Genomic DNA, 26,338 nt, shown 5'->3' with positions numbered 1-26,338 from the left:
CTATTTCGATGGTTGGACGTAGAAATAGGATACACGTACGCAAGAGCGGTTCGAAATGTTCAACACACGGCAGAGAAAACTTTTAAAATCGTAATATTTATTTAGAGACCTACCTACACAACACGTGCAAATTTACAAGCACTCATTTTCGATGCGTTGTGTTATGTTTTGTGAGTGGAACAAAAAACAGTGAATTTATGCTTCGATTCGTCACATTTGTTGGTTTGTCTGTTTTTTTTCTGACATTTCTTTGATAGCCATTATATTGTCCTCCATAGGACGTACTCCATTCTGATCTATCACATGCCCTAGGTATTTTATTTCATCTTTCAATATCTGGCATTTGCCCGGCTCAACTTTCAAATTATGTTGACGCAAAGCCTTCAGCACCTTACTTAAGTTGTTATTGTGTTCCTCCAAGGTAGTGCCAAAAACAATTATATCATCTAAGTATACGATTGCTTTGACGTCTTTTATTTCGTATAGAACAGTATTCATTAATCTTTGGAAAGTAGATGGACTATTTCTTAACCCCATAGGCATCCGCGTAAACTCAAAATGCCCTTTTGGAGTGGAAAAGGCTGTCTTTGCAGCATCCTTTGGGTCGATCGGTACTTGATAAAATCCCGATTTTAAATCCAAAGTTGAAAAATATTTACTGTTCCCTAGGTTGTCTAAGATTTCATCGATCAAGGGGATCGGGTATACAAAGGGTTTTGTCACCAAGTTCAATGCTCTGAAGTCTACTACAATTCGATACTTCTTGTTGCCATATTCATCGTCCTTCTTTGGTACGCATAATACTGGAGCATTCCATGGGCTCTTGCTAGGCCTTATGATACCTTGCCTACGCATTTCTTCGATTTCTTCGTTAATATGCTTCTTTGTGGCTTCCGGAAATCTGTATTGCCGTTTGTTGATAGGCACGTTTGACGTGGTCTCAATTTCGTGCACTGCCGCATCAGTGATAGTTAATTTATCCCCCTTCAGATAGAATACATCGCTATATGATGCCATAATCTTCTCTATATCCCTAAAATTTTCTCTTTTTAGATGATTCATATTTAGTGATTCTAATACTTTTTCCGTTCGGTCTCGACCAGTTATTTGACCGTATCTTTTATTTTCCGTAAGAATTACGTCTTGATTTGTATCTAAATCAAGGAACCATTTGTCTTCCTCGTCATACTCTCTGTCAATAAACTCCTTCTCCTCTTCATTAGTAATAGTAGTTCCACAACCGGGGAGCATACTATCTGAACGATCGTCGTTTTTGTATAACTCATGATTGCTCTGATACGATGCATTATTGTTATCATTTTTATTCACGTGCTTTTTATTTATTTCATATTTATTACGCTTTGATAAACTACCCTCTAAGACTTCAGCATTTAGCACTTCGAGAACTTTTTCTATTCTACGTGATCCTTGTGGTGTCTTAAATTTGTTGTTTTCCACTAAGCTAAGGTCATAGTTGTCTTCTGTGAGAATAGGTTTTTGTTGCCCCGATTTGTTTTCGTTGAATTCGTCTACATCCTTGCATATTGTGGTAAACTTTTCCCTTTTAAAAACTGGTTCATTTATCATTTGTTTGTAATCAAAATCGGCTGTGTCATTTTCATTATTATTCTTGTTATGAACATTGTCATGTACACTATTATATATGTCATAGTTATTTGTTTTGATTTCCGTCTTACCTATTATGTCTACGTTTGCTATAATGAACTCGGTTTGGCAGCTTATGTTATTGGTTTTCGTTCTACTACGTATATTTTCTTCAGTTTGACACCCTTTCTCGGTTACCATTGGGTATTGATTTTCCTTATATATTAGGTTGTTTGTATTTGACTTGTATTCTATATTATCATGAAGCGAATTCTGTGCTCCTGTAATTTTCTGATTATGGCCTTCTGCTTGTCGCTCCGTATCTCCCATAGCATATTGTAGCCACTTTGGTATCGGCTTTGCTTCCATGCTAAATACAATTTGCTTTTCTTGTAAGATTATCTTGCCATTTTGGATATCTATATTAGTAACGTGCTTATTTATAAAGTTCATTCCAAGGATGCCTGCAAATCCTAATTCCTCGACGACGTCAAATTTTATTCTAAATTTTAGGTTATCTATTAAAAAGTCTGCTTCTGTAGTACCGAGACTAATTCGCGGAATATTCATTAATTTAGTTTTTTCGATAGTTGGATTGTTGATTGTTATATCTTCTGCCGTTATTCTGCGTGCTATCTTGGTGTCTAACCTGTTGATCGTAGTTTCTGCCATCGTACCTTCTTACGGGAGACTGGTCTCTATACATCATTTCTCGATTTCTGTCTTCTCGCCATGTTCTGCCCTCAGCTTGGTTATTCACGCCCTGGTTTCGTACTTGATATCTTTCGTCTTGACGATTATATTGACGTCTGTTATCATCTCGGCTTCCGTAGCTATTCTGATAATTTGGCATCATGCGTCCGGATTCTCTATACTGATTACCGCGGTTTTCAGGTTCTCGATAATACCTCCTATTATCGTTTGATCGACTTCCGCCAGGTCTTTCCTGGTTCCAAGAATTCCCCCAATTTGGTTGTCGTGGAGCTCTGCCGTGAGCCTGTTGATGCTGACCTGAGAGTCTATTTCTAACATGGCCCAACTGATCTGCAGTTCTATGTTTGTTCTCTGACATCCGACAGGCTTGTAATCGTTGTACTATGTTTTCCAGATGATCACATTCCGCATGTTCATCCTGCAAAAATTGTATCAAATCTCTAAATGCAATACCCTTTTGACTTTTCGCTGCCTGTTTCAAGCTTGCGTTTCGTAATCCCCCAATGAAATGTATTTTCAAGCTCCTTTCTGCGAAGGAACTTTCGGTGTGTTGATCTCGTTGCATCTCTTCGATGCATTCATAAATTTGCAGTGCTCTATCAGCATAATTTGTAAATGTCTCCGACGGTCCTTGCTCTAATGTCTCTATTTTCTGTAAAATGCCTTCAACGGTTATTCTTATGCTGAATTGTCTTTTCAGATTTTGAAACATTTCTTCCCATGTGTTAGCTCGTATTCTGTTTATGAATGACGCTGCCTTCCCTTTCAATTTCATCAACACCACATTCAATAGTGGTTTTTGATCCTCCCCCAATGGTATTTCGTCTGCGAAATAGCTTATTTGTATTAAAAATGGTTCGAGTTCATCCACTGAACCATGAAACTCTGGAATACATTGTATCGCCGTTTGCATCGGAAACCGATATCTTTCGGCGTTTTCGTTCCTATTTTGGCTCATGTTTGCGGTGTTTGAGCTGTTACCGGCGCGCTTGTTTGTGTCTAAATCCACACTTAATTGTAATATGGGCGATTTTAGTTGCTCGGCCTCGATAATAGTGGATTCGTCTAATATTCTAATTGCCGCGTCGTATTTTGTTTTTACGTTTTCAAACTGATCTGTTAATGTATTCCAACAATCTACACTGACGCGCGCTTCGTAACCACCAATTAGTCTCTCTAATTCCCTGAATGCGTCGAGAAGGGTCTCTCTTTTTGCAATTATCCCAGCTAATGATCGGGGTCTAGTTTTATTTTTATAGAGATTTTCGTACTCTTTCACAATATATTCGCCAATTTCATTAATTCTACCGAGCTGATCCATTTAAGATAATTTCAAAATTACTTGCTCCGGTATTTCCCATATGTGAAGATTAGTTGTAAATATATACCAAAAATCACTACATAAAACCATCGAATCGGTTCTTTATAGAACCATCGAAAATCTATTCTAACGGGCTATCAGAAATTTTACTCCTCAACGTAAAAAAAAAACAAACTGTGTGATGTAAATAATTTCCAAGCCGTGTATGTAAATAACTCGCCTTTTAGTATCAATGCACGGTGTAAAATTGGTGTGTCAGTTGTATCTACGTCGTCCTGACATTTTACAATTATGCTATCATTAACTTAGGTTTCATTTTTTTTTTCTTTTGTGAATTTAAAGTACTATATTCGGCAACGGCCCGATCAGGCGTGGTTGCCCCAATTCACTGTTGAATGTAGATGTCGAACAAAGCGCACTGAATGTGCATGGATTACTTACTCGATCAACATGATGAACATCCCCCTTCTGCCGATCATCTCCGAATTCTGGTAGTCACTTGGGTTTGCGTTCCGATGATGTCTTCCTTTGCCTCGCAAAGGACCGCCGCTGTCACCACTTGTAGGCTCCCGGCCGAGCGGTGGCGGAAGAGGAATAACGAAGAGGATGTTTCTTTTAGTTCTATGCGGAGTAATACCACGAAATTCACCTTTTTTCTGAGTTTATAGTTTATCTTTTTATGCTTTTCACTTAACAGCTACTTATTCTCAATAGTGCAGGATTAGGCTGTTTTGGGAGTTCTTTCCCACAATCTAACAAAAGTCACTAACGATTGTTAATAAGGCTAACACTTCACGCAGTCTCACTAAGTTCGGCATATCATTAAGTTTACACACATATGAACGTATGTCCTACTGCAGTACAATCTAGTGTATACTCCACTAGTTTGAAAATCTATTCACAACACTTCATGGTGGTCTCAAACACTACACATGAATCTGTTAAATCTCTATTCATTACAGCAATTTTCACTTCTTTAGATGCCTTCCGAAAACATTATTTCTTGCTTGATTTTGAGGTCACTTGATACTTGACCCTCACAATGCACACTATGCATACTCCTACGGCTTACTGTATTACACTCCGAACTAGACTTAACTTTTCACTTAATTCTTCAGAAATTGAGTCTGGTCTGTGCTGAACCGAGCTGAACTCTAACTTTTCACTTAATTCTTCAGCAATTGAGTCTGGTCTGTGCTGAACCGAGCTGAACTCTAACTTTTCACTTAATTCTTCAGAAATTGAGTCTGGTCTGTGCTGAACCGAGCTGGACTCTACTGAACTGAACTCAACTTAACTGAACTCACTACTAACTTGTCTACGGGCCGACGCCCGAGACTAACGGATATCTTCCGCGCACTCTGAGACTGAACTCCCTCCTAACTCTTCCCGACTAGTGGTTTTTATGTTCCTAACATTTCACTAGCTGTTCGGCCTAAACCCGTGACCATCGTGAACGTTACCGCGGTTGTCCGTGAAATTTCTTTGTTTACGCAGAGCACCTCAGTGTCGCGTAAACAAAAAACACCTCAGCAACCCCGAGCACATTCCAAGAGCACGTAAACAAAAACTGCTGCGCCAATGCAAACCAGCAAATTTGCTAAGGACGCTGCACAATAATGGGGTCGGATATTTTGAAGATCCCTTGCTTAAAAATATCAAGATACTGGACTGCAAACGTTTGCATTCAGTATCGATCGCCGCGGATGGGACAAAGTCTTATCCCCACTCGGACTCGTATCGGGTGACCTTCTCCGGCTCGGCTTTTCCGAAATTCGTTCTCCTGGACAGGGTTCGTCTGCCTGTACGACTTTTCGTACCACGGGTAATGAATTGCACTAGTTGTCAACAACTAGGACACACTTCCCATTGTGGAAATCGGCCCCGCTGCTCGAAGTGTGGTGAGAGTCATGCGGATGGCGTTTGCGACAGAGACATTGAAAAGTGTCTTTACTGTGGCGCGGCCCCGCATGACCTCACATCATGTTCTGCGTATAAATTGCGTGGAAATCATTTGAAACGATCTCTCAAGCAACGAACAAACCGCTCGTTCGCAGAAATGCTGAAAATCGCCACACCACCCGAACAGAACCCCTACACCTTCTTGTCTGCGGACGATTGCGACTCTGACGATCCTCAAGAAGGTACATCTTCAACTGTCCCTCGTAGTTTTAGGAAGAGGTAAAATATATCATCTCCTAAACTCCCTAGCAAGGGTTCGAAGATATCTCTTGAAGGCCCTCCAAAAGTAACTGCAGAAAGAAGTGTTGGTAAAAAAAACGAAAAGACGAAGGCAAAAGCTCCTAGTTCCGGAGACTTGAAATCTGAGAAAGAATATCCAACACTTCCGGGGATACCCAAAACCCCGAAAGTCCCCAATGAACCAGAAAACACATCAAGTGCTGGACTTGTATGTAAAATTCACTGGCATTGTGGACTTTATATTTTCCGTGTTCAACATTTCTGACCCCCTAAAAGGTATTTTGATGACTTTCCTACCAAAAGTTAAAATGTTTTTGATGCAGCTGACTGCAAAATGGCCCCTCCTCTCAGAAATCGTTTCCTTCGATGGCTAATTTTTCGAACGAGGTCAAGGATTCTATCACTGTTTTACAGTGGAACTGTAGAAGTATCATCCCGAAAATAGATCCTTTTAAATACCTAGTAAATAATCTGAAATGTGACGCATTTGCATTGTGCGAAACTTGGTTAACTTCTGATGTATCACTAAACTTCCACGATTTTAACATTATTCGCCTGGATCGAGATAATCCCTACGGAGGAGTACTTTTGGGGATCAAAAAGTGCTATTCCTTCTTTCGAATTAACCTCCCCTCGATACCAGATATTGAAGTTGTCGCATGTCATGTCACAATTAAAGGCAAGGACCTTTGTATTGCTTCCATCTATATCCCCCCTAGAGCCTCAGTTGGGTACCACTGGCTCAGCAGTATCATGCAACTTCTTTCCGCACCGACTTTAGTTTTAGGAGACTTTAACTCTCACAATACGGGATGGGGTTGTCTTCATGATGATAACAGATCAGCGATGATTCATGATATTTGCGACAACGTCAATATGACAATCTTGAATACGGGAGAAATGACACGAATTCCCGCACCACCAGCAAGACCAAGTGCGCTGGACTTATCCCTTTGTTCGACATCGCTACGGTTGGATTGCACGTGGAAGGTAATCCCTGATCCCCATGGTAGCGATCGTCTGCCGATCGTAATTTCAATCGCCAGCGGATTAAGATCATCGGAAACAATCAATGTTTTGTATGACTTCACACGAAATATTGATTGGAATTGCTACGCAATATCGATATCTGAGAAACTAGAAACAACACAAGAACTTCCTCCGGAGGAAGAGTATACGTTTATGGCTGGCTTGATTCTCGATACTGCGATTCAAGCTCAGACGAAACGTACACCCGGCGCGAGTACTAACATTCGTCCTCCCAACCCGTGGTGGGACAAAGAGTGCTCATCACTGAAATGACTTTCCTACCAAAAGTTAAAATGTTTTTGATGCAGCTGACTGCAAAATTGCCCCTCCTCTCAGAAATCGTTTCCTTCGATGGCTAATTTTTCGAACGAGGTCAAGGATTCGATCACTGTTTTACAGTGGAACTGTAGAAGTATCATCCCGAAAATAGATCCTTTCAAATACCTAGTAAATAATCTGAAATGTGACGCATTTGCATTGTGCGAAACTTGGTTAACTTCTGATGTATCACTAAACTTCCACGATTTTAACATTACTCGCCTGGATCGAGATAATCCCTACGGAGGAGTACTTTTGGGGATCAAAAAGTGCTATTCCGTCTTTCGAATTAACCTCCCCTCGATACCAGATATTGAAGTTGTCGCATGTCATGTCACAATTTAAGGCAAGGACCTTTGTATTGCTTCCATCTATATCCCCCCTAGAGCCTCAGCTGGGTACCACTGGCTCAGCAGTATCATGCAACTTCTTTCCGCACCGACTTTAGTTTTAGGAGACTTTAACTCTCACAATACAGGATGGGGTTGTCTTCATGATGATAACAGATCAGCGATGATCCATGATATTTGCGACAACGTCAATATGACAATCTTGAATACGGAGAAATGACACGAATTCCCGCACCACCAGCAAGACCAAGTGCGCTGGACTTATCCCTTTGTTCGACATCGCTACGGTTGGATTGCACGTGGAAGGTAATCCCTGATCCCCACGGTAGCGATCGTCTGCCGATCGTAATTTCAATCGCCAGCGGATTAAGATCATCGGAAACAATCAATGTTTTGTATGACTTCACACGAAATATTAATTGGAATTGCTACGCAATATCGATATCTGAGAAACTAGAAACAACACAAGAACTTCCTCCGGAGGAAGAGTATACGTTTATGGCTGGCTTGATTCTCGACACTGCGATTCAAGCTCAGACGAAACGTACACCCGGCGCGAATACTAACATTCGTCCTCCCAACCCGTGGTGGGACAAAGAGTGCTCATCACTGAACGCGGAAAGATCTTTAGCATTCAAAAAGTTCAGAAAGTATGGAACACCTGATAATTACCATAATTACGCAGCGCTAGATAAGCAAATGAAGAACTTAGTAAAAGCAAAGAAACTAGGTTATTGGCGACGGTTTGTTGACGGATTAACAAAAGAAACATCGATGAGCACTCTTTGGAACACAGTCCGACGAATGCGCAACCAAAACACAACAAACGAAAGCGAGGAATATTCTAATCGCTGGATATTTGATTTCGCTAGAAAAGTATGCACCGATTCTCTTCCAGAACAGAAGATCTTCCGTGTCGCGACATCGAATACAAACGAAACACCGTTTTCGATGGTAGAGTTCTCACTTGCGCTCTTGTCGTGTAACAATAAAGCCCCTGGGTTAGACAGAATTAAATTCAACTTGTTGAAAAATCTGCCTGACTCTGCCAAAGGGCGCTTGCTGAATTTATTCAACAAGTTCCTCGAGGATAATATTGCTTCACACGGCTGGAGACAAGTGAGAGTTATCGCCATTCAAAAACCTGGGAAACCAGCCTCCGATTACAATTCGTATCGACTGCTATGCTTTCCTGTATCCGGAAGTTGTTCGAAAAAATGATTCTCTTCCGTCTAGACTATTGGGTCGAAACTAATGGCTTGCTTTCAGATACACAATTTGGTTTCCGCAGGGGTAAAGGAACGAACGATTGTCTTGCGTTGCTCTCAACAGAAATTCAAATGGCATTTGCTTGTAAAGAACTAATGGCATCAGTATTTCTAGATATAAAAGGGGCTTTTGATTCAGTTTTTATAAATATTCTATCTAAGAAGCTGCACCAGCATGGTCTTTCGCCGGTTTTGAACAGCTTTTTATATAATCTATTGTCCGAGAAACACATGTGATTTGTCGACAATACGATTCAGTTACATGGGTCTTCCTCAGGGTTCATGCTTAAGCCCCCTTTTATACAACTTTTACGTAAACAACATTGATGAATGTATAAACACATCTTGCACGCTAAGACAACTTGCCGACGACAGCGTTGTGTCCATTATAGGACCCAAAGCTGCCGATCTCCAAGGACCATTATAAGATACCCTCGACAACTTGTCGACATGGGCTCTTCAACTTCCTCACTAATAGTACTGTTGTTGTACCGTTGAATTCCACTATATCACGTCATTACACTCTCACAAAGTCACTATTTTCACAGTCACCATTTTTCCGAAAGTGTATCAAACGTTATAATACAGATACGTATTTCGGAATGCTACTTGCATCCTTCTTCAGTGTATCGGTTTTATAAGTTTATTGAAAGAATGCTGCAGTGAGGTTTCTTTTATACAAACGTAAATATGTAGAAACGTAAGTAGGTAAACCACAAAAGGAACAAAAAAATGAAAGGTAAAAACAGAAAACTGGAAGAGTTAAGTGTACGTTTCGTTGGAGATGTATCCTCACAGTAGCGTGCCTTTGATGACCGCCAAATGCTCTTTCGCTTCCTCGGTGATGCAGTGATGGTAATAATGGGCTCCTTGCGATGGCATCCGTGGAGAATGCGCTTCCATGCGGTATTCGATAATCAAACACGAACTAACATTTCACATTAAACACACATTTTATTCTTATCTAAATTAACACCACTTGAATTTTATTACTTAACTATATTTTATCTTAATCTAACAATTAAACTTCATGCACAGGGCATTGCCCTTACTCGACTGTCTCTGATCACGTTTGCTTGGTAACTGTCGTTCAATCCGAAGATGATATGGTTGATAAGAGATGGCTGTTGATCTTCTCCCTCATCAATCCGAAGCTATGAGATAAAGCCGATCGCCGTACTCCGACAAATTGACAAGATTCTTCGTAGAATGGTTGCGTGCTTAGTTGATAGATCGGCGTAATCGTAGTCATCCTCACCGCCCTGAAGTAGCATGCGACTTCTGAAACGAAAAAGAAAGATGCCCTCCTTCGACTTCCTGGACGGATACCACTAGTATGAATCGACCGATATGGTTGCTATCGGAGTTGATTTTAGTCTTCTGTTGATAGTAAACAGAGTTTGGCAACTGGCCGTGTCAAATAGCCTGTTGATGTTTTAACCTCCTGATAGGAGTCAAATCGTCGAAGTAATAGAGGCACACATTTCCACTGTTATTGAACTAAACTGTAAGGCATCTGCTGATGAAACTATTCTTGTTTGTGGTGATTTTAATCAGCCTCGAATTGTATGGGATTATGGACTGGATACCACGCATTGTTTTAACTCTTCTTCGCTGCCCGCTGCGAGTACGGCGCTGATCGATGGCATGGATTTTTTGAATCTTCACCAGTCGAACCAAAAGAAAAATCATCTCGGACGGGTACTCGATCTAGTGTTTTGTTCCTGTGACCGCTCATTGTTTGTTGACGAGTGTGAAGCTTCGCTCCTACCCGTTGACCCGCACCATCCACCTTTAGTAATTTCGTTGCCCATTGAAGACAATAATTCACGACACGCAGCAACTCTGCGCGAGACGGATAATGTTGATGAGATGGCATCGTCGTTTTGTAGTACTATCTCCCGTTGGCTCAGTACAAATTTACCATTTGTTAAACGACCTATTTCTCCCCCGTGGGCCACATCACGTTTACATGATTTAAAGCGAAAGCGCAATGCTTGGCAGCGCAGACACCGTCGTTGGCGGAGCTTAGAAACAAAACAAAATTTCAAAAAATCGAGTGATGAGTACCGCAAATTGAATGCCGGTTTATATAGAGCTTACGTCATGCGAGTTCAAACGGATCTACGTAGGAACCCCAGGAATTTTTGGAACTTTGTGAATTCGAAGCGAAAATGTTCAATCATTCCTCAGAACGTTTATTTTGACGGTGTGACGTCTGCATCAACATCAGACTCATGTGAGTTGTTTGCTAAATTCTTCGCTTCCGTGTTTACTGAGAAAGTGGCCTCCAACATCGAAGCTGAAGTCGCCGCATCATATGTTCCTGAAAACTTGGTGGATTTGCGTACATTTATAATCACTCCTGGAATGATCAGTGCTGCAGTAAAGAAACTGAAGAGTTCGTACTCGGCTGGACCTGATGGAATTCCTTCTGTCGTTTATACTCGCTGTGCAACTGCTCTGCTCGAACCATTATGTTACGTGTTCAACAAATCGTTCGAGAATGGTATATTTCCAACGATATGGAAGCAGTCGTTCATGTTTCCAGTCTACAAAAACGGTGATCGAAAGGATGTGAGAAATTATCGTGGTATTACGAGCCTATCTGCTGCCTCCAAGCTATTCGAAATAGTTGTCAGCTCTTTTGTTCTTTCTCGTACAAGAAGTTATATATCAACCGATCAGCATGGATTTATGCCAGGACGATCCGTTAGTACAAATTTGCTCGATTTTACCTCGACCTGCTTTTCGCGTATGGAGGAAAGGGTACAAATTGATGCAGTATACACCGATCTAAAAGCGGCTTTTGATCGTATAGACCACCGAATTCTATTATGTAAACTGATGCGACTTGGTGCATCACACAAGTTCGTTGAATGGTTGAGTTCCTATTTGTGTGGTAGAGTCCTACGCGTATAATTGGGAACCTCAGTTTCATCCCCGTTTACGAATAAATCAGGAGTTCCGCAGGGCAGTAATATGGGTCCCCTTTTGTTTGCACTATTTTTCAACGATGCCGCTTTGCTGCTTGGTTATGGATGCAAGCTGATCTACGCTGACGATTTGAAGCTGTACTTAGTAATTCGTAATTATGAGGACTGCGTCCATCTTCAAGAACTGCTAGATGAATTTGTCGCATGGTGTCGACGAAACCATCTTGTGATCAGCATTGCCAAATGTCAAGTAATTACATTTCACCGAATACTTCGTCCATTAATCTTCGACTACAAAATTGATGGACAAACACTTACAAGAGTTGACCGTGTTAATGACCTTGGTGTTGTATTGGATGCAAAACTCACATTTAATCAGCATCGTTCTGCTTTAATGTCTAAGGCAACGAAACAACTCGGATTCGTAGCTAAAATCAGCAGAGATTTTAAGGATCCACATTGTTTGAAGGCGTTATACTGTTCCTTAGTGCGACCATTGCTGGAAAATGCCAGTTTGGTATGGAGTCCATATCAACTCGTTTGGAACTTTCGGATTGAGCGTGTTCAGAAAAGATTTATTCGGCTTGCGCTAAGGGACCTTCCCTGGCGAAATCCCTTGGATCTGCCACCGTACCCTGATCGATGTCGCCTGTTAGGTCTTGACACTCTGGAACGACGAAGGAAGATTCAACAAGCTGCGTTTGTGGCGAAGATTATCAACGGCGAAATCGACTCTCCAAAAATCCTGTCTCTCATCGACTTCCGGGTTTCACAACGAACTCTACGATCAACAGGTTTGCTACAACGAAGATTCCATCGGACATCGTTTGGAGCCAACGAACCTATTGCAGCCTGTGTTCGAACTTTCTCCCTAGTTGAAAATTTATTCGATTTTGGTGAATCATCGCATAAGTTTGTTCAGAAAGTGTCGCAATCCTCGATTTTATAACTTAACTTTATATTCATTAAGACTTTTATTGTCAGATGGAACAAGCAAACAAATAAACAAATAAACCGTTGCGAGCCGAATAATCCCATCAGGTCCAGGATGTACATGATGAATTCGGCCCATTTTCCAACGTAAAGGTGGTGAGTTTGCATCTACTATTACGACTAGTCGGCATGGTTGCATATCTATTGCCGGTTTCCAGTTTTTCATTCGTCCTTGCAACTGAGAAAGATATTCGGTACGCCAACGTTTCCAGAAATCCTGCAATTGCCGTTGAACCAACTGCCATCGATTTAGTCTATTTAATTGTATCGCGCTATAATCTGGTTTAGGTAATGACTGCAGGGAGCTTCCAGTTAAAAAATGAGCTGGAGTTAGTGGTTCCAAATCCATAGGATCTTCCGATAGTGGAGTCAATGGTCTCGAATTGAGACACCCTTCAACCTGAACCAAGAGCGTTGAGAAATCTTCGAATGAAACTGCATTACCGCCTAAAACTCGTAATAGATGAAATTTTGCTGACTGTACTGCCGCCTCCCATAGGCCCCCAAAATGCGGAGCGCCTGGAGGGTTAAAATGCCACTGCATTCCTTGGCTGACACATTCCTTCGTGATTGCTTCCTGATGTTTTTTATCTTTTAAGATAGCAAACAGTTCTCGGATTTGGTTCCTCGCCCCAACGAAATTAGTTCCGTTATCGGAGTAAATATCGGAGCATCTACCTCGCCTAGCTGTAAACCCCCTTAATGACTGTAGAAATCTTTCGGTTGATAAATCCGTTACGAGTTCTAGATGAACAGCCTTTATGCACATGCAAACAAAGACTGCAACATATCCCTTCACGGTAGCTCGTTGTCGCCATTTACGAATGTACACCGGGCCAAAATAGTCCACACCCGTTTTCGCAAACGGCCTCGATATCGTAACTCTTGCTGAAGGGAGTTCTCCCATATGCTGTTGAATAATTGTTGGTTTAGCTCTAAAACACCGTACACATTTGTGGACAACCCTTCTAGCACTATTTCTTCCTTTTAGAGGCCAAAAGCGTAGTCGAACTGAAGCTAAAAGAAGTTGCGGTCCCGCATGTAGTAATTGGTTGTGAGTATGATGCATGACCATATCAGTGAACGGATGTTTAGAAGGTAGAATAATTGGGTGTTTGACTTGGTATGCCTCCTTTGACTGATTTAACCTTCCACCAATTCTCAATATTCCCTCATCGTCGATTACCGGGTTGAACCAGCATAAAGGAGAACTACAGCTGATAGGTTTACCTTCTGACACAGCGTTAATTTCCTTCCGGAATGCTTCACCTTGAATATTTCGAATAAGGATCTGTTCAGCCTGATTAAATTCGCTCGTACTTAGAAACACGTTTTTCCTTTTAGCATGAATGTCTTGTAGCGATTTGATCAACCGTAGATAATAAGCCGTACTTCTAATTAATTTTGTATAGGACGAAAATTTTGAAGTAAACCAAAGACTGAAAGTTGGTTTATCCACAGCAACACAAGTCAGAATGTTACGCCTTTGTTCTGTTGTATCTTCTAGTAAAGTAGGTGATTGGTTTGGCCATTCTTTCATCTCCTGCTCGAGCCATTCGGGGCCTTCCCACCACAAATTGCATTCTTTGATTGCGTTTGGAAAGATACCGCGTGATATGAGGTCCGCAGGATTTTTTTACCTGGAACATGCCTCCAAGTGTAACCTTCAGTTATTCTTTATATTTAGGCAACGCGATTTGCCACAAACGTAGTCCAGGTGCTAGGTGTTTCACTTATCCAGCGGAGAACACAAGTTTAATCGGTCCAAAACCATACCTTGTATGAACCTTTAATCGATTCCATAGCCTTTTCGAGCTGTTGTGCTCCTAATAAAGCACCACACAGTTTTAGCCGGGGAAGGGATTGAACCTTGACTGGAGCCACCCTTGATTTGGTAGTAAACAATTTCACTGATACCCTGTCCTGGCTGTCCACACTCCGTATATAAAGACAAGCCCCGTACGCTCTTTCTAATGAATCTGAGAAACAATGAATTTGTATAAGCTTTGCCATGGGCGCCATAACACATCTTGAAATGAGTAATTCATTCAGGCACGGTAATGGATTGTAATAATTACGCCATTCTTCCGCCATAATTGTAGGCTGCTCTACATCCCAGTCTAAGCGCTCACCTTGATCATTTCGCAGACACCATAATCTTTGCATTATGATTTTTGACAGTGTTATAGTAGCTCCTAAAAGTCCTAACGGATCGAACAGCATGGCGATCGCAGATAATACCTTGCGTTTTGTAAGTATTTCATTTGGTTCAAGCGATTGAAGTTGAAATTGATATTTAAAGTGATCTGTACTTGGTATCCAAGATAAGCCTAATGTTTTCACTGTTTGATTCTGATCCCAACATAATTCGTCGATTTCAGGAAGTGCCAAACTATCCTTTGAAATACCGGCCAATACTGCCGGGCTGTTTGACGCCCATTTCCGAAGTTTGAAACCGCCACTCGTCATTATAGAATCCAATTGTCTGCGCAGTTCAACTGCGGTGCCAACATCATCCGCCCCAGAGATAACGTCATCCATGTAAATGTCCTCTTCGATGGTCCGCGAAGCGAGGGGAAACTTGTTTCGGTCGTCTGAACTCAATTGTTTTAACGTACGTGTCGCCAGAAACGGCGCGGGTTTCGTTCCATACGTGACAGTTGTCAGCTCATAGGTCGAGATTTCTTCCTTCTTGTCAAACCGCCAGAGTATGCTTTGCAATGGGGTGTCCGCTTTATCCATATTTATTTGCCTGAATATTTTTTCAATGTCGGCTACCACCATAATTTGCCGGGTTCGGCATCGGAGTACTATTGCTCGTAAATCTTGTTGAATAACAGGTCCAACAAGAAGAACGTCATTGAGTGAGACCCCACTCGATGTTTTACACGAGGCGTCGAACACCACTCTAACCTTCGTCGTAGTACTATTCTGCTTGATGACGGGATGATGCGGCAAGTAACATCGTTTTGCTTTGTTTCTTGCATCGCCTTCTACCCTGTGCATATAACCTAGCCGTAGATATTCCATCATGAATGTTCTATATTGCTGTTTTAAATACTCATCTAGTTCTAATCGCCTCTCTAATCCTAGAAGGCGTCTGTATGCAATATCTTCCGATTCTCCTAATTGTGACACTATGTTATTCACTTTCGGGAGAGTGACTGTGTAACGACCATTCGTTTCCCTTCGTACCGTGCGTGCAAACTGCTCCTCACAGCGCGCTTCCTCGGGAGAATAATTATTGACGGTTCCCACTTCTTCGCAGGACCAAAACCGTGCCATTAAATCCTCCAGACTTCCTGTTAGTGCCATGTTGCACACAGTTCTCGCAGATGAATTCGTTCTAGTAACCTCACCAGATACTATCCATCCGAATACTGATTCGGTTAGCAATGGTAAACCTTCCCCTAAGGTGATTTCATTGCCCGTGTGAAAGAAACTAAAGAAAGATTGTATTCCCAATACAAGATCAACCTTAGAAGATTTAAAGAATGATGGGTCAGCTAACTCTACACCTTCTGGAATTTCCCAGCCAAATGTCCTTATTGGAGCTCTCTGTTTTGCTTTTATTGCTGCATGACCAACACCCAAAATCGATACATCAATCTTTTCTCTGCTTGCGGTTAATCTTTGACTCAAACCTTCTGACATTAAGTTGCATTCAGATCCAGAGTCAAGCAGTGCACGTGCAGGATACCGGGTAGCTGTATCATCTTCGACAAGTACAACAGCAGTAGCGAGAAGGATGTTAGAAATTTATCCGCGTGCCATGTTAGCGGAAACCGTACGCGTAGTGCTGACATTGGGAATCCGCTCATCAGAGCTCTTCAATGTCTCATCACTAACGCCAGCACCCTGGATATCCTTTTGTGACGCTTGTGATTTAGAGTCTGATTCCCCCTTGAAACATAACATGGTGTGGTGACGAGCCTTACATTTGCGACACGAAAATTTCGACGAGCAATCCTTTGCAAGGTGTCCTCGTCTCAGACAGTTACGTCAAAGAGAGTTAGTCCGTAATAGAGACTCTCTGCTCGAAACGCTCATTCGTTGGAAGGCCGGACATAAATGTAATGAATGACTGTCCGGACATGCAGGGCATTTCCAAGATGTGTGTTGTACCGCATTGTTGGAAACGCGGGTCCACGGTTTTCTCTTTGCTGTTGGTGTGGAATCTTGACGATTCTCGAAAGTCTTAACAGGAAGTGATTCCAAAATCCGTATACGCCTTTGAATGAAGTCTAGTAACTCCTTCAATGTATCCTGTTCTCTCGTGGAAGAAAGTTCCTCCCAGCCCCTCCATGTATTCGGATCCAATCGCGAACTAATAATTTCTATCAATAATAGATCCTTATAATCTGCAGGCTGGACTACTTGATCTAATGTTTGAATGCTTCTCTCGAAACCTTCAAGTAGCCTTTGTAAATTAGTCACCGATTCCTTTCCAAGCACTGGAAGTTTTAACAGCGACTGAATCTGTCTCCTTTTTAGCAGTTTACTGTTATTATATCGCTTAAGTAAGGTCTCCCAAGCGATTAAATAATTTCCTTTGGTTATCCTTAACGAATCAATCAGTGCTTTAGCTTCACCTCCTAGACAGCCCTTAAGGTAATGAAATTTTTCAACCTCTGGTAAATCTGTCTTCCAGTGTATTAATGAGGTGAATAAATCACGAAAACTGAGCCATTCGTCTATGTTCCCATCGAAACTCTGTAGTTTTATTTGTGGTAAACGAACATGATCCATTCCTCCATGCAACGTCGCATCCATTGGCCTAGCTGATTGGTCAAGTTGCGGAACATCTTGCAGATCCTTTTCTTAATCCAGCAAAAATGACTTGACATCATAGTAACGATTTTCAAAGTCCGCTTGTTCCTTTGCAAATACTTCACTCTCTGCGAAATCCTCGTGGGCCTCAACCTCGTATATTGACTCCCCAATTTTTTCCCATAAATCATCTAACCGTTCTAAGCGCACAGTGATTTGACTAGCAGTGGTACCGCCAGGATAGTCTTCAACAAACTTCGCGATATTATTAAAAGAAGTCTGTTGGCCCTTAAGTTTGGTCAACAATGATTTCAGCGAGAGGCCTCTTGTACTCGTAGTGGATGATGTCGGCATACTGTACACCTTTCCTGGTTCGTCCACAGTTCAAGTGAAGCGATGGGTTTAGGAGTCCGAAATGAAAAGGAAATATTATGTAGTATCACAAAGGGCCTCTTCGGCCAAACATATACTATGTAGTCTCACCTTTGAGAACTAATAGTTGAACAATTGACCGAAGAGATCCGGTTGTAAAGTAACGGCATCAGCATATAATTAATTCTGAATAACGAGCAATGTAGAACGACGAAGTATGATATTTCACGAGCATGTGATTATCGATATAAATCCTCAGAGTAACAACCATGCAGGGACACGTTCGAAAAAAGTATCGATCCAGTTTTTCATCGAGAGAGTGCAATTTATTGGTGTAGTATCATGAAGAATCCAGCAACGGCTGGACATTACTAAAGTGTATTTACCTGACAGAAATAAATGATGCACGATGTCCAGTCCGTTACGTCTATTTTTTCCGGAGAACCATCGTCCGGGTGGTGCTTGGTAGAATTCCTTGGTATCGTTTTACCAGTCAATAGTCATCAGTCTCGAGATGTGATTTAGGCAGGACACGTTCAATGAGAATCGAAATGGTTGTGTTAGAATATTGCTGATCGTGGCTTCAGCTGCACACATACCCGTTCTACTAACCTCACAGAAAATTAACTGCTCCGAGTTCATCTAGATGCATTGACACCATGCCTTGAAGTGGTAGCGATGATGTCATCCGAACCATAAACCGAATTGCAAAATGGAGTAATGATGATAAGATGAAGATGATAGCCCTTGGCATCGTAAACCTCAATGGATTATGCCTTAATAAATATAACTTTGAAAAAAAAAAGATGAAGATGATGATGGCCGTCCACAATGGATTCTTCATGCAGTTGTGGGATTGATTGTTCTCCGAAGACAATAGAACCGACGCCGCGTCAGCCGTGTGGCATCCGGCGGAATTATTTTTTACCAAGAATTGATCCACTGGTTTCCTGTTCCATGTCGTAAAAGGCCACAAAAATAGGAACACCTAAGTCAAGGTGTATTTCCGTGCCGATGGCTGAATGGCTGCAGGAGGTTAAACATTGCAGTCGTGAACGGATTATCTTGGGTTTTTCCCTTACTGGATACACGCAATGCTTAGCAATCGACTTCTTTGTTCATCGCTTCGGCAAGCAGAGATTAGAAATCTGAGTGTCTGTGGGTGTCCTCAAGGTGGTGTACTATCCCCACTTTTATGGAACCTAGTCGCTGATGGTTTGTTAAGGAAACTTAATAACCTTGGATTTCCGACTTATGGGTTTGCCGACGATTATCATATATTGATGTGACCGGTATAAGCATTAGCACTCTTTTTGATTTAATGCAGCAAGCCCTGCGATCTGTTGAACAATGGTGTTGTCAGGTTGGATTATCTGTAAATCCGGGCAAAACATCAATGGTGCTTTTCACTCATCGTAGGATAATTACAGGAGCTCGTCCGTTGCAGTTCTTTGGTTCAGAGGTTACTGTGGTCGATCAAGTTAAATACGTCGGGGTTATTCTCGACTCAAAACTGAATTGGTCTGCGCACATTGACTTCAGGATTGAAAGAGCTTGCATGGCTTTCGGCCAATGCAGATGAGCTTTTGGAAAATCATGGGGACTCAAACCCAGATACATTGATTGGATCTACACAACTATTGTTAGACCAATTTTAGCATATGGATGTCTTGTATGGTGGCAGAAAGGAGAAGTCGCGACAGTTCAGTCAAAGCTGAATCATCTCCAAAGGATGGTCCTAATGGCGATGACAGGAGCATTCACGACAACTCCTAATGCTGATCTAGAGGCGCTACTGTGTATTAAACCACTACATGTGTTCCTAAAACAAGAAGCATTATCTTGTGCATACCGTCTTAGGGTTACAGGGCTTTGGAACAGTAACCCATTAGATTACCAGCCACACTCGCTTGTGGTCTCAAATGGTTACGTGGGATGAGTATTTACTCGCTCCTAGTGACCTAACTCTCACGTGCAGTTTTCCTTTCAAAACATTCAATGTGAGCTATCCTCTTCGTCAGGAATGGTTGTCTGGTTGTCTGGAACAACAACTTGATGAACATATAGTTTGTTATACGGACGGTTCTCTGTTAAATGGTCGTGCTGGTGCTGGTGTCTACTGTCGTGAAATGAGGCTGGAGCAGTCTCATTCACTTGGTAGATACTGTACTGTGTTCCAAGCAGAAATCTACGCAATTCTGTGTGGAGTACAATCGGCACTTCAGCAGAGGATCTGTGGTAAACGTATTTATTTTTGTTCCGACAGTCAGGCAGCCCTAAAAGCACTCAGTTCGAATGACTCACGGTCGAATCTAGTGATCGCATGTCGAACTCAAATTGAAGACCTCAGCATTTCAAATGCTGTTTACTTCTTATGGGTACCCGGCCATTCTGGTATTACTGGAAATGAATGGGCTGATGAGTTGGCTAGAGCTGGTGCAACGAATGATTTCGTTGGTCCTGAACCAGATTCGTTCTTGGGCTGCATCCAAACATGCCAGCTACTGGCGCAGCTTGCAAACTTGCGCTCAGACAAAAGCATTTCTACCAGATTTAAATCTGAAAATGTCAAAGTGTCTACTGCATTTCTCCAAGTATCATTGCAGTATTCTGGTCAGAGCTCTGACTGGACATTGCAAACTCAATTATCACATGGCTACTATTCAACGTGCTGAGTATTATTCGTGTGATTTGTGTGAATGCGATTATGGTACTTCATATCATCTGATATGTAACTGTCCCGCATTGACGCAGCTACGTATCCGGGTTTTTGGTTCTCCATACATGGTTGAGTCTGTGTATGTGGAGCTAAAATTGAAGGATATTCTCTCGTTTCTCACCCAATGTGGTAAGGAGCTATAGTCATAAGGGTTCATCGTTCTTCCTGGAGTGAATGAATCCCCTCTGTATTCACCTTAAATAGGGTTTAGCAGATTGTTTGGCATCCTTTGGGGGGTACCGAATTCACTTCTGCTCGTACATACTGCGAGTCGTTCTGCATTCTTCCGAGAATGGTGTCGCTTTTGTAAGATCTCTAAATCCTCTCGGGGGTTGGAGGTTTTATTAACAGAAGACTGTTCGGGACCTCGTAGAGGTTCAGAATTTCCTTCTGCTTCCACTAAATGTGATCCTCAGCAGATTGTTCAGCATCCCTTAGGGGTGCAGAATTTACTTCTGCATTTATGTGTTTTTGTGTCGTCAATTTTTCCCATCCTCCTAGTCCAACCCTTACCATTTCCTTTCAATCCTTCCCTCTTATATATCGGGAAAATGATGCTAAAAACAAATTGATGGCAAGGCACAAATCTCCAAATATCAAGGGGAACGTGCCATTTGAGCCAATTTGTTCTGATTCCTAATTTCAGTGTGGTTGCAATGGCGGTGCTCGAGATACGCCACTCAGTTTCCAAGATTTCAATCCGTAGGTTTTCCGAAAAGAATCCGGCTCGAAGGACCAGCAATGTACGTTTCGTTGGAGATGTATTCTCACAGTAGCGTGCCTTTGATGACCGCCAAATGCTCTTTCGCTTCCTCGGTGATGCAGTGATGGTAATAATGGGCTCCTTGCGATGGCATCCGTGGAGAATGCGCTTCCATGCGGTATTCGATAATCAAACACGAACTAACAGTTCACATTAAACACACATTTTATTCTAATCTAAATTAACACCACTTGAATTTTATTACTTAACTATATTTTATCCTAATCTAACAATTAAACTTCATGCACAGGGCATTGCCCTTACTCGACTGTCTCTGATCACGTTTGCTTGGTAACTGTCGTTCAATCCGAAGATGATATGGTTGATAAGAGATGGCTGTTGATCTTCTCCCTCATCAATCCGAAGCTATGAGATAAAGCCGATCGCCGTACTCCGACAAATTGACAAGATTCTTCGTAGAATGGTTGCGTGCTTGGTTGATAGATCGGCGTAATCGTAGACAGTTAAGTGTTTTCTATGTTTGTTTTTATCTTGGATATGGGTAGTAACTGGAAGAGCCAAGAAGATCTATTCCCTTGGTCTCGGTTTAATAAAGAGATGGAGTTGTTTTTGAATATTTCTAAACTTCTTCTGCTGAATCTATTTTACATTGATTGGAAATTTGTCTTAAGATTTTTATGTCATTGATAGTGTGTGATCATGATCTTCAAAAAAAGGCATGTTCTGCTACTTTTGACTTGAAGTGAAGTGGTAGTTCCTTTTCCAACTCTTTGGATGCTTTCGCTATTTCTGAGATAAGTTCCTTGAAACGAATGTCTAGTGTTCTCTTTGTTTGTCCGATATATATTTTATCGCAATGAGGACACGAGATTTTGTATACCCCAGACTTTTCCAAATTCTCTGTAGGATCTTTTGTAGAATCTAGAAGAGTTTTCAATTGGTAGTTCATACTGCTGAACACTAAATCTAAACCAAATTTTCTTAGTTTTGATTTTAGTGGGTGTGAAATGTTTCGATTGAAGTCCACCGATATTCTTTTAAAATTTTTAGAAGGGGGGGTCAAAGTTGTAAGTTTTTTCAACAGTCTTGATTTTTTATCGAAGATGGTTTGAATTGTATGCTCTGGACATCCATTGAACTCTTCAACTTGGTATTGAGTTCTCTACGGAGAAAACTGAGCTGGTTGTATTTTCAAGGAAGCGATAACCAGCACAACTACAGCTTCAACTAAGGGGTGAAACTATAGCTCAGGTCTTCACATTCAAATATCTCGGAGTCTGCTTCGACTCCAAAGGCACCTGGGGATATCATATTAGGTATCTGAAACAAAAATATCAGCAGAAAATTAATTTTCTTCGCACAACAACCGGAACTTGGTGGGGTGCCCACCCAGGAGATCTGATCAGGCTGTACCAAACAACGATATTGTCCGTAATGGAATATGGATGTTTCTGCTTCCGATCCGCCGCGAACACCCATTTCATTAAACTGGAAGGAATTCAGTATCGTTGTTTGCGTATTGCCTTAGGTTGCATGCAGTCGACTCATACGATGAGTCTCGAAGTGCTCTCGGGGGTCTTACCGTGGAAATATCGATTCTGGGATCTCGCATATCGATTGCTAATCCGATGCGATATCTTGATTCCAATGGTGATTGAAAACCTCGAAAGGCTTGTCGAGCTCAATTCTCAGACCCGTTTTATGTCCTTGTATTTTGACTACATGGCTCACAATATTAATCCTTCTTCGTTTGTTTCCAACCGTGCACATTTCTTGGATACTTCTGATTCTACTGTGTTTTTCGACACATCCATGAAAGAAGAAATTCGTGGAATCCCGGATCACGTACGCCCTTAAGTGGCCCCAACTATTTTTTATAATAAATTCAGAACAGTCAACTGTGAAATTATGTTTTACACTGACGGATCAAACATCAACAGGTCCACAGGCTTCGGAATCTTCAATCAGAACATCACCGCTTCGTACAAACTCAGTGATCCGGCTTCACTCTACGTCGCAGAATTAGTTGCTATTCAGTACACCCTTGAGATCATTGAAACCTTGCCCAAAGACCATTACTTCATTGTCACGGACAGTCTAAGTTCAATAGAAGCTCTCCGCGCAGTGAAGCCAGGAAAGTATCCCCCATATTTCCTGGGGAAAATACGGGAACACTTGCGAACTTTATCTGAACGGTCTTATTTAATATCATTAGTCTGGGTCCCTTCGGGGGCTACCACGTTTGGCATAAAGTCGTTTGGCATAATACCGTTTGGCATAACGCCGTTTGGCATAATGGTCATTTGGCATAATGGTCATTTGGCATAATGCCATTTGGCATAATAATAATTGGATTTGCAATATTTTAATCTAATGAAATTGACCTTATGCCAAACGGGCCGCCCCCTCCCTTCGCATTGTTCCATTCCGGGAAGTGAAAAGGCAGACTCATTGGCTAAGGTGGGCGCATTAGAAAGTGATATTTATGAAAGACCAATCTGCTTCAATGAATTTTTCAGTATCTCTCGTCAGAAAACTATCGAAAGTTGGCAAACTTCATGGAGCAATGGCGAACTGGGACGATGGCTGCATTCCATTATCCCTAGGGTATCGACGAAACCTTGGTTCAGAGGGATGAACGTGAGTCGTGATTTCATTCGTGTGATGTCTCGGCTCATGTCAAACCATTACACATTCAACGCTCATCTCCAGCGTATTGGAATCGTGGAGAGCGGTCTCTGCGCTTGTGGCGACGGTTATCAGGACATCGAGCATGTCGTATGGACGTGTACGGAATATCGTGACGTCAGGTCTTTATTAAAGGACTCCCTAAGGGCCCGAGGTAGACAACCTGAAGTTCCTGTCCGAGATGTGTTGGCTAGTCGGGATATCTCTTATATGCTTCTTATATACAAGTACCTCAAAAACATTAATATCCAAGTGTAATCTGTTATACCTCGCTCAGAAAGTATAATCTCCACCTACAGGTTCGACACTAACATCCGCCCGATTCTCTCGATCACCGTCCCTGTTCACCATCTTCATTGGAACTAACAAGATCTTTTTTTGTCACTAACTTTTCGTTCCCCCTTTCCCCGTCTCTTCACCATCTCGATGGCAACTAATTAGATCTCTGTAGTTTTCAGACATTTTGTTTCCATACCCACAATTTTTACTTTTTTTCTTATTCTCTTCGTAACATCACCATCACCGCCTACGGCCCTACGCTCCAGTCGATGACCAGCATGCGGGCCACCCACCGGGCCTTCGTAGCCTGGGGGTGTTTCCCGCGGACCCACACGAACCGAAAGGAAGCGGCCATAGATAGCGCCATCTGGAAGTCATGCAATATTCAATTCACCGACCACTGCCGAACGCCAGCTGAAAGCTGGATCTTCGAAAATTCGAGACAACATAATCTAATGATACTATTCTAGTTTTAAGTTAGTCGTTTATAAAGAATAGAAAATACCCTTGGCATCTTAGAGCTTAAGCAGTGTGCTTAAAAATATATTATACTATTGAATAATACTGTATCGATTTTGATTTAATCTTTTCGGCAAGCATTAACTGAGAGACGAAAGATGTGAATCGGATCTGGGCGGGAAGATTTGAATTCTATTTTGCCGGTGTCACTAGCATAGTGTGGTGAAGAACTACACTTGTTACATGACCATACTTGGGGACTCGAATTTAGTGTTCGACCCCCTCAAGTAAAATGAGGTAAAATAAAATTAATCTCTTTCTTCTGATTATGCTTATATGAGCCTGCGTAAGCTAGCTTCTCCGTTCTAAATTTATAACTGATTCAATCTAGAATACCTATCCGTCTTTTTATTTCACATGTTTCGTCTCTCTCAGTTAATGCTTACCGAAAAGAACCAATCAAAATCGATATAGTAGTCATTATGCGGCAATTTAAACCAAATAACATATCTATCAATTTTGGTTAAGAGCTTTCTTTTTACGTGATTTCGTTTGTAACTTTGTTTGGACACAAAAAAAGCAAATTTTAAAATCATTTCTGTGGAAGATACTACCAAAATGACGTAGATGGCAGTCTGCGCACTCAATATGTCTCCATTTATTCTTTTCCTCCAATGCAAACGACCAGCAGCTGTAAGACATAGTCGCTCTTGTTTCAGGCAAAACTAGCTTTGAGAACGACCCGCAACACATTTGCTCACAGCGCCGCCCAAACTCGATCAATTTTGGTTAATACCTTTTTTTACATGATTTTGTTTGTAACTTTGTTTGGACATAAAAACCGCAACATATAAAATTGAATGTCGTCTTATATGGAAAATACGAAGCAGTAGGTTTTAGAAAGAAAACTTTTTTCTTAGTCAATTTAATGAATGTAATATACAAATTTGGAAATATTTGCTCAGTTAGTAATACAACAAATTATTCGTAATTAGTTTATGTATGTCGTTTTTGCGTTATTCGTTTAGTTTCGCCAGTTTCGAACCTAGTTTTGACGTTGTTGAACTGAAAATCGAGTCAGTTTCAAACCTAATTTTTTTACCAGCACCCGTTGCTAAGTGCGAAACCAACACAATTTCGTTAAAAGTTTTTGTTTGATGAAACTAGCTTGGGTCAGTTTCAGTTTTCTCAAGCGAAAACGACATTAGTGAATACCTAAAAATAAAACATTCAATATATCATGTCAATAATATAGGTGCGCAGTGCTGCTATTTTGGCGCGCACGAACTTGACATTTATCTCCCTTACTTCTATGTACTAGATTCGATGCGGACTCGCCTGAGGGCGGCATGTTAGCAAAAAAGAATGACAATGATTTGATCAGGAAATGTGAGAGCTGGCTATCTTGTTAATATGTTGTTAATATGCTTTGAACTGCTCTGCACTGATGAGTCAAAGACGAAACGTAAAAATAATATAAACAGTTATGTGCCCTAGCACAAAATTTGGCTAACCCCTAAATGACCAAACCTGCATCGGCCAGAAATAGTCGAAAACACGTTTTCCTTCGGCTCGTCAGAAAAGATATTGC

At 41.5% G+C, this 26,338-nt stretch overlaps 1 protein-coding gene across 1 annotated transcript in view; it reads left to right on the top strand.

Annotated features, from left to right (window-relative positions):
• Nucleotides 1–26,338, top strand: part of LOC131427127 (inactivation-no-after-potential D protein) — a 1,657,698-nt gene that overhangs the window by 304,278 nt on the left and 1,327,082 nt on the right. The window lies entirely within an intron of this gene.

This window comes from Malaya genurostris, chromosome 2 (genome assembly GCF_030247185.1).
Source record: "Malaya genurostris strain Urasoe2022 chromosome 2, Malgen_1.1, whole genome shotgun sequence".
Taxonomy (NCBI): domain Eukaryota; kingdom Metazoa; phylum Arthropoda; class Insecta; order Diptera; family Culicidae; genus Malaya; species Malaya genurostris.
The sequence above is the reverse complement of the archived record's forward strand: the minus strand, read 5'-3'. Positions and strand labels throughout refer to the sequence as shown.